At 29.8% G+C, this 10,490-nt stretch overlaps 1 long non-coding RNA gene across 1 annotated transcript; it reads right to left on the bottom strand.

Moving 5' to 3' along the window:
- Positions 1-1,958: 1,958 nt before the first annotated feature.
- On the bottom strand, positions 1,959-6,463 carry LOC111639473. The gene is made up of 3 exons (XR_002759071.1): positions 6,337-6,463; positions 2,165-2,258; positions 1,959-2,013 (listed from the first exon to the last, which is right to left on the bottom strand). It is a non-coding gene; the product is annotated as an uncharacterized LOC111639473 (long non-coding RNA).
- Positions 6,464-10,490: the final 4,027 nt, after the last annotated feature.

Consider the following 10,490-nt stretch of genomic DNA (forward strand, 5'->3'; position numbering starts at 1 on the left):
TTCAGCAATACGGCGTTTTAATTGATAATACGCATACAGGAAGTTACATTCGAATATACAATAGAAATCTTATTGTTTTTCATACGTTTATAAGTTTCCAATGAAATACATAATGCGGTTATAATAAAATATTAATTTTAAGCAATTAAAAATACTGTACGTTAAAATATGACAATAATCGTTGTAGTATATTCAAATTTAAAGTAGGTGTTTCTAGACATTAACTTACATTTTGAAAACTGTTACTTTTTTCTTTTTTCGGGTTTGTCGTGTTTGTAAATAGTAAACAAATACATTGTGTAAGTCTGTACAAATGTATTTCATAAATCTAGGCCACGTGTAGTATCATGACCATATATGACCTTTCGTTACGGACCAATAGACATCACCCCATACGGATTAAACAGTCCCAAATAGTTGAAACACTTTACTAAAGCTTATGTAATCGATTTAGCATTATATCAGGGAATCATATTACAAAATTAAAGATACATTTTTATCTATTTATAAAAAATAAATTATCGAATTCTTTTACCTGTCAACAATATATAATAACAGTGACATTAAAATGGAAAGTTGCAACAACGCACTGATGAACCATATTTCGTCGATTAACACCTAAAATTTTTTATACAATAGAAAAATTAAAAACTGATAAAACTACTAACATTTCATTATATTTATATATGAAAATATCCTACACACAAATAAAAGTAATTTCCATAAATGAATTCACCGACTTGCACAAATAACAAAAGTTCTCATTGACGTATTTTTATTTTATAAACGCCCATTTATTAAAGCCATTTCTTTCAATTATTCTGCAGCGCTGAATATTTTCACTATATTTAAATAAAAATGTTTCTTTAATATAATTTTTCATTTTTACGTCTCACATTTTACTTTTTTACCTTTGTAAATAATAGTAATTATCTATGCGAAGAGATATAATAGATTTCAAATGATATTTAGTTTTCTTTACATTAAAGTTTAATATAATTAATAATAACCCAATAAATTTCCTTTTTGAACCAATTACGAGAGAATTTTTCTAAAGAAATCACTATGTAAGCATAAACTAACCAATGGTCTTGGTATCTGTTTTCTGAAACGTGTAAAGTGTGCTTATTTCATTAACGTGCAACAAAGACACAGGAATTGCAGAAGTGACAGCAACCTTTACTAGAGATACGCTGGTGTTGACCTGCACCACGATTGATTATCGAAAAATTTTTATAATAATTAATTTGTTAAAATTATTTTGTAAAAGACGTATTTATTTATAAAGTAACTTTTAAAAATCAAATATAAAACTTAACTTTAAATGAAACAAATTAAAACGGAATTTTAGAAATTTTTCGTATCACTCGAGAACTACATATAGAAGTCTACTGAATTTTCCCACTGATAAAAGTTGCGAAATTTATAGCGAGTTCCATTTCTTTTAACAATTGACCTTACGAATAGTTAAATGAAAAACGTCTTAATCACTACATAGTTATACAACAGTTTAAAGTGAAGAAACGTTCACATACCCTTCAGATTTCGTTACATGTAACATTAGAAACATTTGTGGCTTAACGATAAATTGCATATATCTAATACATTGGTTTGTTCAAAACAATTTGAGTGAATGCAAATTTTCACGTAATTATTCATAATGTCTAAAACTTAAAAACTGAATTTTAACTTATATACATTTACCATCGATTCTTTGGTTTGGTAAATATGAATATGGGTGATATATTTCCACCATTCTCTTTCTACGTGTTTTCCCTGACTAATAATAATATCCCAATGAGGACCTTCTCCAAGAAGAGGCAGAAGAATTGTGAAGCCCAAAGCGAAGAATATCGGAAGTGTATATCTGAAACACGAACAAAATATAATACTCGAAAAAATGACGAAAAGAGTTTAATATTTTACCTGATAACTCGCTTTAGTAAAAGCATGACATAGTATTTCGCAGAGTTTCGTCCACTTTTTTGTCTCAGATACATTACCATAAACCCGCTAGCCAAAAAATATTATTCGTTATTAATTTTAAACACAAAAGTTTTTTTTTCAAAAATCTATAAATGTTACTATTATTATTATAATAGTGAATGTAAATGTTCTTCAAAAATTGTATTTATATGTAACATTAAAATTAAAATAATCTTACCTGTAGAAGAAGAATGATTCTATCGTAGTGAGGCCTTGGAGAATAATTTCGAATAAAAGAAGATCCACACTCTTGAAGATATTGGAATATTTATCTTTAAAATATAAGTATTGTTATTTTTATAAAAAATACATAAATATAAAAAAAATATTTTGTATGAAATATGAGTTTTATAAATCGAAGAAATAAAATAGCTGTATCCGCGGCTTCGCCAGCGCAGATTTTGCAATTTCATAGAAATTTTATACAAAAACTAACGGAATTGCACACAATTAGGTAAACACGAGTGGATTTTTAGTCGATTGCTTCGAGTTTTTCAAAATCGAATTAAAACAGCATAACTGAATAAAGGCATCATTCGATACTCGAGTATATTCGGTTATCCTTCGTAATCCTAAATAAATAATAACTTAAAATTAAGTTTAATTAATTAATTGCTCTACATATTTTCAAATAACGCAATTTCAATTTTCCTGATGTATCATTCACCTGTCAGCAATCCGAAATGTTTAGTCTACAAATTTATGGAGTGTCACTCATTGCATTTTAAAAATTTGCAAAACTTCGTTTTGCAAATTTTTTTAATACAAGACAGAATTCGTATAAAAAACGAATAATTTGTTTCGTTTTAAGAGTACATTTGTCTTTCTTATTAGAGATTTTTTTCATATAATTTTTAAATATTTGTCTCACTTTTTAACATTTCGAGTCCATCCTGTTGTACTTCTGATCAAAGTTTCACCGGAAACTTCCTTAAATTACATATTCTTTTGTATTGTGCAAATGGTGATTCCCATCTATATGATACACAAAAAAATAGTCTTTCAATAGTAATTTGCTATTAGTAATTCATTGCTCTTATTTTTCCAAATTTTATCTGTTGCTTTTACATATATTAATAATCAGCTTTGGCCAAGCGAATTATTGATTTTCTGCATGAACGATACGATCGATTTTCTGCCAGAAATAAGCAGTGTAATTTTTTTTTCAATTATCATAAATTAAGTGGAAAACTTTCTCAGTAAGGAAATTATGTCCTTGTATTCAGCTAAAAAAAGTGTTTTGGAAAGAGTAGCGACGATTCGAAAAAATAACTTAGATTATGTATTTTTAAACGATTAATTTAAATTTCTACTGTAATTCGTTATTAAATTTAATATAAAAGATTAACATGCTGTTAACAGTATTCGGCACGGTAGTTTTTCATGTGCTTCAGCTGAATACACATGTCGTTTTTTTCAATATTAAATTTTAGTCCGTATCTTAGTTTTAGCACTATACAAATTAAAACATGTAGTTTTCAAGTCGTTTTGCTCTCTTCGCTCGAAAAAAGTTTTCCATTTATGTTTTTACACTCTGTCGCTGAGTTTAGCAAAAATATTTCAGAAACGAACGGCAATTTGAACGAATGAAAAACAATCGTGACAAAATCATCGAATACATTGCACGTAAGTAGCCTATTTCGAAAATGACTGACACTCAGTAAAATAGTATTTAAAATTTTTGAAACTTAATAAAGAAATCTTTTCGGTGATTGTTCTGTATCTTAATTTATGATGTGCAAAAATTGTCAATGAATCAATAAGGTGTTAGATAAGGATTTAAAAATTATATGAATATAAGAAACTTTAATTTCAAATCGATCATCATATGTCCGTAAGGAGCCGTCCATAAATTACGTAAAGTATTTTGGAAGGGGAGGTCAAGGATTTCATTCGATTTCTTACTCAGGGGTACGGGTGTAATAGATCTCGTCTTACGTAATATTCTTATGTTTATTTTATGATCTCGTTGAGTAGTAGCGTTTTGAATTTGGCTTCAATTTGGCGGTTTCTATTAAGAACGCTCGTTGTCTCGTGTGATGTGATAGAGTAATAACGCTAGTAGATTCACACTCTGCACATTTTTTGTCATGGGAGAAAGGCCGTGTGGAGATTTTTCTCTCTTATTTTTGACTAGAATAAGTGCACCACTCCTATGGGTGTATAACACTAAGAATACATAAACCAAAATACACGATAGAAAGAAACATAAAATTAGTATTCGGCTTTTAGTGAAAACTAAAATGTAAAACTAGAAATTATAAATTATAAATAGTCTTTTTTCATATTATTTTAACATAATTGTAAAAAGCATCAAACAGTGGTTTCTGAACAAGCTTATCGAGTGGACGTGGTCAACCGAAACCGAGCGTAAACATTTCTAATTTCAGAATAAATCTATATTGATCTTAAATTGGACAATGATAGATCATATGGTCGATGTTGTCTACGTTTTCTGTAGAGCAAAAGCGAGAAGCAGTTTCTGCCCGGTTATACATCGCCAGGTAGCTTTTAAAATTATGCTCAGTAAGAAGTTGAGCAGTAGCAAATGTTAAATCTCTAAGTAGTGACGAGAACCCGCATTCAACACTAGGAAAATAAAGTTTTGTTATTCTACCAGTTTTACTGCTCAACTACTTTTATTGATTTCACTTTTGTATAGCGTTGTCTTGAATATAATTTTTAAGGTTGCTACGTGAGAGAGGGATGCGAGTGTAGTCCAAATCAGTATCCTTTGCAGCTGATTAGCCTCAAAGTAGGCTTTTTCATTTCCTAGTATGCCAGTATAGCCAGGAACAAATATGAAACTTATCTTATTTACAAGATTTTTAATATGGGGCTGGATATATGCGATTTTATGGCTATTGCTATTGGGATTTAATAAAGCTTTTACGACAGACTAAGAATCGCTGTAAATGTTGATAGACAGAGTTTTGTTTGGTAGTGAAGTGGCGCACTGAACAACTTGGTAGTCGGCATCTTCTTCAGCTCGATAGATGGATGTATGTGGGAAGTATTTGTACCTTCTAACATATTTTGGGCAAAATATATCAGTTTGGAGGAAGATACAGATACTTGAGCCGACACGAAAAGAGTTTTTAGACTCATCTGTGTAGATATAAATGTCTGCATGACTATCCATGGAGGAAGCTGATGACACCAAATAACCTTGTTTACAGGGTGATTATCACAAATAGTAGGGTAATTGCAATGCGGTAGCGTATGAACAGCCGTAGATAGGAGAAAAGACTGTTATTGATCCATAATGTTTGTAGTTGTGATGTAGTAGTTTAGAACCTTCTCTACACTACATAGTGGCGAAGAAGGAGCTCCGCTAGTATCAGAGGCATTAGTAGAAACAGTTATGCAGCACTTTGAAATTTTGATGGCAAACTGTCTTTGAAGAGATTAATTTACTTGCTACTGAATTTTTACTAGTTACACGACCACAGCCAGAGGCCGCGTAAAATAGCATTGGTTGTAATGTCCCATTATAGAATTTTACAGGCTTTATGATTTATTTTCCAGGTACACCTAGCACATTTTAGCAGAATGTAGTTTATTTTCTTAGCCACAGCCAAAATGTAATTATTATAGCAACGGAATTTGGTTTCTATTCGCTCTTGTTTTATTTTGTATGTCGTTTCTGTTTAGACGTGCACTAGCTAGTCGATCTGGCAAAGGTTTTTTGCGTTTTTTGTGAAAATACAATTAATATAAAAATGAAGATTATGACATTAATTAATGATAATAATAATAGGGTGTGGACGAGTTATCCGGAATGCCGGGTTATCGAGTGTCGAGTTTTCGGGAGTCTACTGTATTTTTAAATTTGTTCTACATAAATCTTTTATAAATAATAGTACTGTACATATTAATGAACTAATTAATAATTGTATATTTTGGACCAAAGGTTTTTATAGGGTTTCATAAAAAATTATCTGTTAAAATCTTTCTATAAAATCATGCCGAAATATTACGTAAAATAGAAAAGGAGAAAAAGGATCAAAGAAAATATTACGGTTTCTTACACAGGGGTGGGTGAGGGTCTAGAATGGCCTAAATCGCCCTTGTATAATTTATGGACGGCCCCAAACAGATAAAAAAAAAGAATAAGGTAGAAATTTCTTGTTTCATAAGACAATAATCTGCATTTTAAAACATTAATTAAAAGTGACATATAATTATAATTATTACATATATAATTACATTTTCCATATTAGCTGTGACAGTGAACTGACTAAACAATAGAACAATTAAAATTGTGTTACGGTGGCAAGCCTTTGGCATACACTGTGGCAAAAATATTAATATATATTAAATATTATATCTTACAGTAAAAAAAAATACCTGTTATTGTGGGAAACAACATTACCACGCATAAATGTCCCAACACCACAATATTTATTAGAAGAAATTTTACACCACACATCGATTTTGTACTTTCGTCGAGATTCGTCGAATATAAGTTATGTAGAGATTTATAAGGTGAAGCTTTGAAATTTTACATTAAAAAAATACCTGTTATTGTCGGAAACAATACTACCACGCATAAATGTCCCAACACCACAATATTTACTAGAAGAAATTTTACACCGCAGATCGATTTTGTACTTTCGTCAAGATTCGTCGAATATAAATTATGTAGAGATTTATAAGGTGAAGCTCCAAGAATATACTCGAAAAATTTACCTAAAAATAATAAACTTTAATAAATTATTAAAGTTAGGTTCAGTTAACTGATAAAAATATATTTATTTTAAAATTGTTTTTATGAACTGTTCATAATATATTCGAAAATAAGAGCATTCAAGATCATTTTCCTTAACTTTAGAATAATAATAGATAAATTCTCATTCTTAAATATTTTAAAAATATATTTTTATAATCTTAAAGACTTGCCTTTACTCGCTTTCAGAGGAATAATGTGAAGTCTCATTAATATTTCTATTAACGTTGCCAATCCTACCCATGCAATAAACATGCCGAAAACAATTCTAAATGAAGGCAATTAATATTTTCACATTAATTTACTGAAATATAAATTCATATCATTTAATTAACAATAGCTTAAGTAATTTTTTTATTTCTGTGTGCATAATAACTTAAGAGCTATATTAAAATTGCATTATTTAGAAATGTATTAGATACTTGCTTAATGAAGACTTTTCACTTGTGAAGCTTCAAACTTTAGTTTAGTTTAGTTTATAGGTAGAAAGCTGTTGTGAGACTTCGCTCATATAAAAAAATAAAAAAAGAAGAAAAGGAGGGAGTAAAAAAATGAAAGTTTAAACCTTGGAAGGATGAGAAAAGGTAAAATAATTGACCCGCATCACAATGATAAAAAATAATTTAGATACAAATATACAGTACAGAGTGCTATTTTGGCTGATGGACAGTTATATATACAGAGATCGCATTGTTGATCCATATACAACAATATATCACAGTAAAATTTAATAGCAGGCTTGGTGGCTAGTGACGACGTTGTTAACCTAGTAGTTCCTCGTTGGCGGGTTGTTGCTTAGGGAGAGTAGGCCGATAAATATGTGCAGAGTGGTTTCAAGCTCCGAATCGCTATCAAAATTTGTCTCACAGAAGTTCTAGACCTAAATCACCAAAAACCATTAAACAATTTTTATTTAAAGATACACAATGATGGGGATAGACAAACATTTAAGTCTTATCGTTATCGGAGTTTGGTGTCGAATCGAACGTTGACATCTACCTTTTCGAAGTTATGAGCTGATACCGAATTTTTCTTGAAAACAACAACGAGTTGAGATGACTAACAAGAAAAACACATGATAATAGGACAAATTGCATTTTAATATCCCAATTCTTTCTTCAGCAGATATCTCTTCCACAATTCCTATTGAACTGTTATCAAAATATCCTGCCTCTTGTACGTAAGTGTTTTTGAAGGTCTCATCGATTCATTACGTATCTCCCGTAAATCTTTCAACAGATTATTTCTTACGTGTGCATCCTTCCCTCTTGGAACACTTCATCGATCCGTCGTGTCCAGAAATGTACTACTCAGGTTTTCCCGATGAACTTATATTCTAGAGAATGGTGAATCTTAAGATACAAAACGCCATTATCCGCTATAAATCGAAAAGCAAAGGAAAACTCGCTATTTGTTCGGCTCGAGACTCAGATGTTCGATATTGACCATGCCATTGGACAAGCAGGTATACATCTTTCCTGTCGTCATCAAGTCACTCGTTGACCGCTGGATGTGGTTTGCATTAAACGTCAAAAGTGAGACAATTAAGATTAAAGAGGACTGTACTTTTCTAAGTTAACTGTAAACCTGGAAGACCTATCGAAAAAACTTGTGAGACTCCAATCTCTCCTTATGTCTAATAAACGGATTATCGCATTCCAACTCCAACAGTTTCGGTGCCAATGAACACGCACATACTCACTATTGTCCGTCTTTAGATATTTTTGTTAGTCAATAATAAAGAACGTTGATATCAGATTGCTAGTTCCACAGCATAGTACTACCCAGTTAATGTTTTACTAGATGTTTATTTCTAAACATATTTTTTGTGCAATTTTCAAGCAATATTCTATTGTTAGTTGAGAGGAAGTTTACTTGCCTGTTGCATTAATTTTATCGAAAAAGTGTAACGAAAAATTATGCTTCGAAGACATACAACTAACATTTAAAACTGTTCGAAATTGTCGTACGTATCAATATAACTTTTGATTTATTTCCATGTTTTATTTTTATACAGTCTTATACTTATACAATTCTTTGTCTTTCAGTAATATGAAAACCTAGAATGAAACTCGAGTAAATCGCAAAAAAATTATCGAATAATTTTCCTGGTTTGAAACGTTTTTATTTTACTTAGTTCCCGCAATTGACACCTTTTAATGTATTTACGACTATTCAACCAAACAAGAGATTCTTTGTTTATTAAATAAATTATAAAATATTTTTTTTAATTTGATATATTCTATAGCTCATTAACGTTAATGACTTAAATTTTTATTTTAAAAGTTAATTAATTAATTTGAATTATATATCTGTGTTCACTTTTCTGTAAAGGATAACACGCAATCATCTGCTGTACATCGAAGACCAGAGGAAAACTCCCTATTATTCGTTTTTATTACTAAATATATTCTGCAATGGTTTTAATTAATTTAAATTTATTTTTGTAATTTTATAAATATGTATAGCGATTTAAAATTAATATTTATATATTTCAATAAAGTTGGATATTTTAATAATATTTATTTATTCTTTGTTTTAAATATGTTGTGTATATCTAAAAATTGTGTAAACATTTATATTCAAATCGGAGATTAGGTGTTGCGCCGAATTTGACAATAAGATCGATGATTTCAGGGAATCAATGACAGCCAAATATGTAGTAACTAAAAAATCCTAGGAAATCGATTACAGCGATATTAGAACAGTTGAAATGCGATCAAAACTGTATTGTAACACTTATTTTAAAATTTTGTTGTATCTTCAACCGATAATCTGTCTTGCAGCCGTGTCGATAACAAATTCGTAAGAGGTGTGCGATTTTCCATTTTCACGCTTTTTGGCATAATTTAACCGAGAGATTTTACAAACGAACATATTCGAATCGTTATTTCAGAAACAATTTGCAACTATTTGAGGATTAATTTTACACGAGTGTTCTAGTCGAAAAATCAATGGACTAATTGGAGCAACGGAAACATTTATGACAAATACCGTCTACGAGACTTATACCTTCAATCTATGACTTAGCAAGAAATAAAATATCATATGCAGAAAAAACAAAAAAAATCCAATAATTTCACGAAAGAATTTCTCTAGTAAAGTTTAATGTGGCAGTTGTTTTGTGACTTTTTCTAAGTATATTTTGCGGTGTCATACCAGACGGTTCCGAGTGAAGTAAAAAAAAAATTCAATTGAAAAAACAGACAGTAAACTATCGCTTATTTTATTCAACGATTGAGTGAATGATAAAAATGTTAAAGGTCGACCGATAACGGAATATTCCATTATAGTAAAAAGCAGAACACATAAAACAGAAGAAGAAACGGTTAATAACTTAAACTGAAGTACTTAAAACACAGAATTAAAATAAACGATGCGCATTCAAATAGAAAATAAATTTCTCTTTAATATCATGTAATGTGCTTCAGAACAAAATAGATTCGATTTGCTATTTTCGTTGTTAAATTTATTTTTTCGTAAAATTATTGATTTAAATGGCCTTTAATCAATTTATTATCACGTTTTTTACAAGAAATTTATTATTTATTTATATTTTCTATTTCATCGTTAATTTGCCTTAAGTAATTTTAAGTAATTTTCATAATTTTCATGTTCTTAATTTAATATAATCATTTTAATAAAGCTTTACATCAACTAAAGCCGAAAAAAATCAGCGCGGCAAGCAGGAGTTGCGGGTTCGAGTTCCGCTCCGGGCCAATTCTTTTCTTTCAATAATTGTAAAATTATTATTTGAATTTATTTAAATTATAAT

The sequence above is a fragment of the Centruroides sculpturatus genome, unplaced genomic scaffold (genome assembly GCF_000671375.1).
Source record: "Centruroides sculpturatus isolate CEXI.00-Female unplaced genomic scaffold, Cexi_2.0 scaffold1148, whole genome shotgun sequence".
Classification (NCBI taxonomy): Eukaryota; Metazoa; Arthropoda; class Arachnida; order Scorpiones; family Buthidae; genus Centruroides; species Centruroides sculpturatus.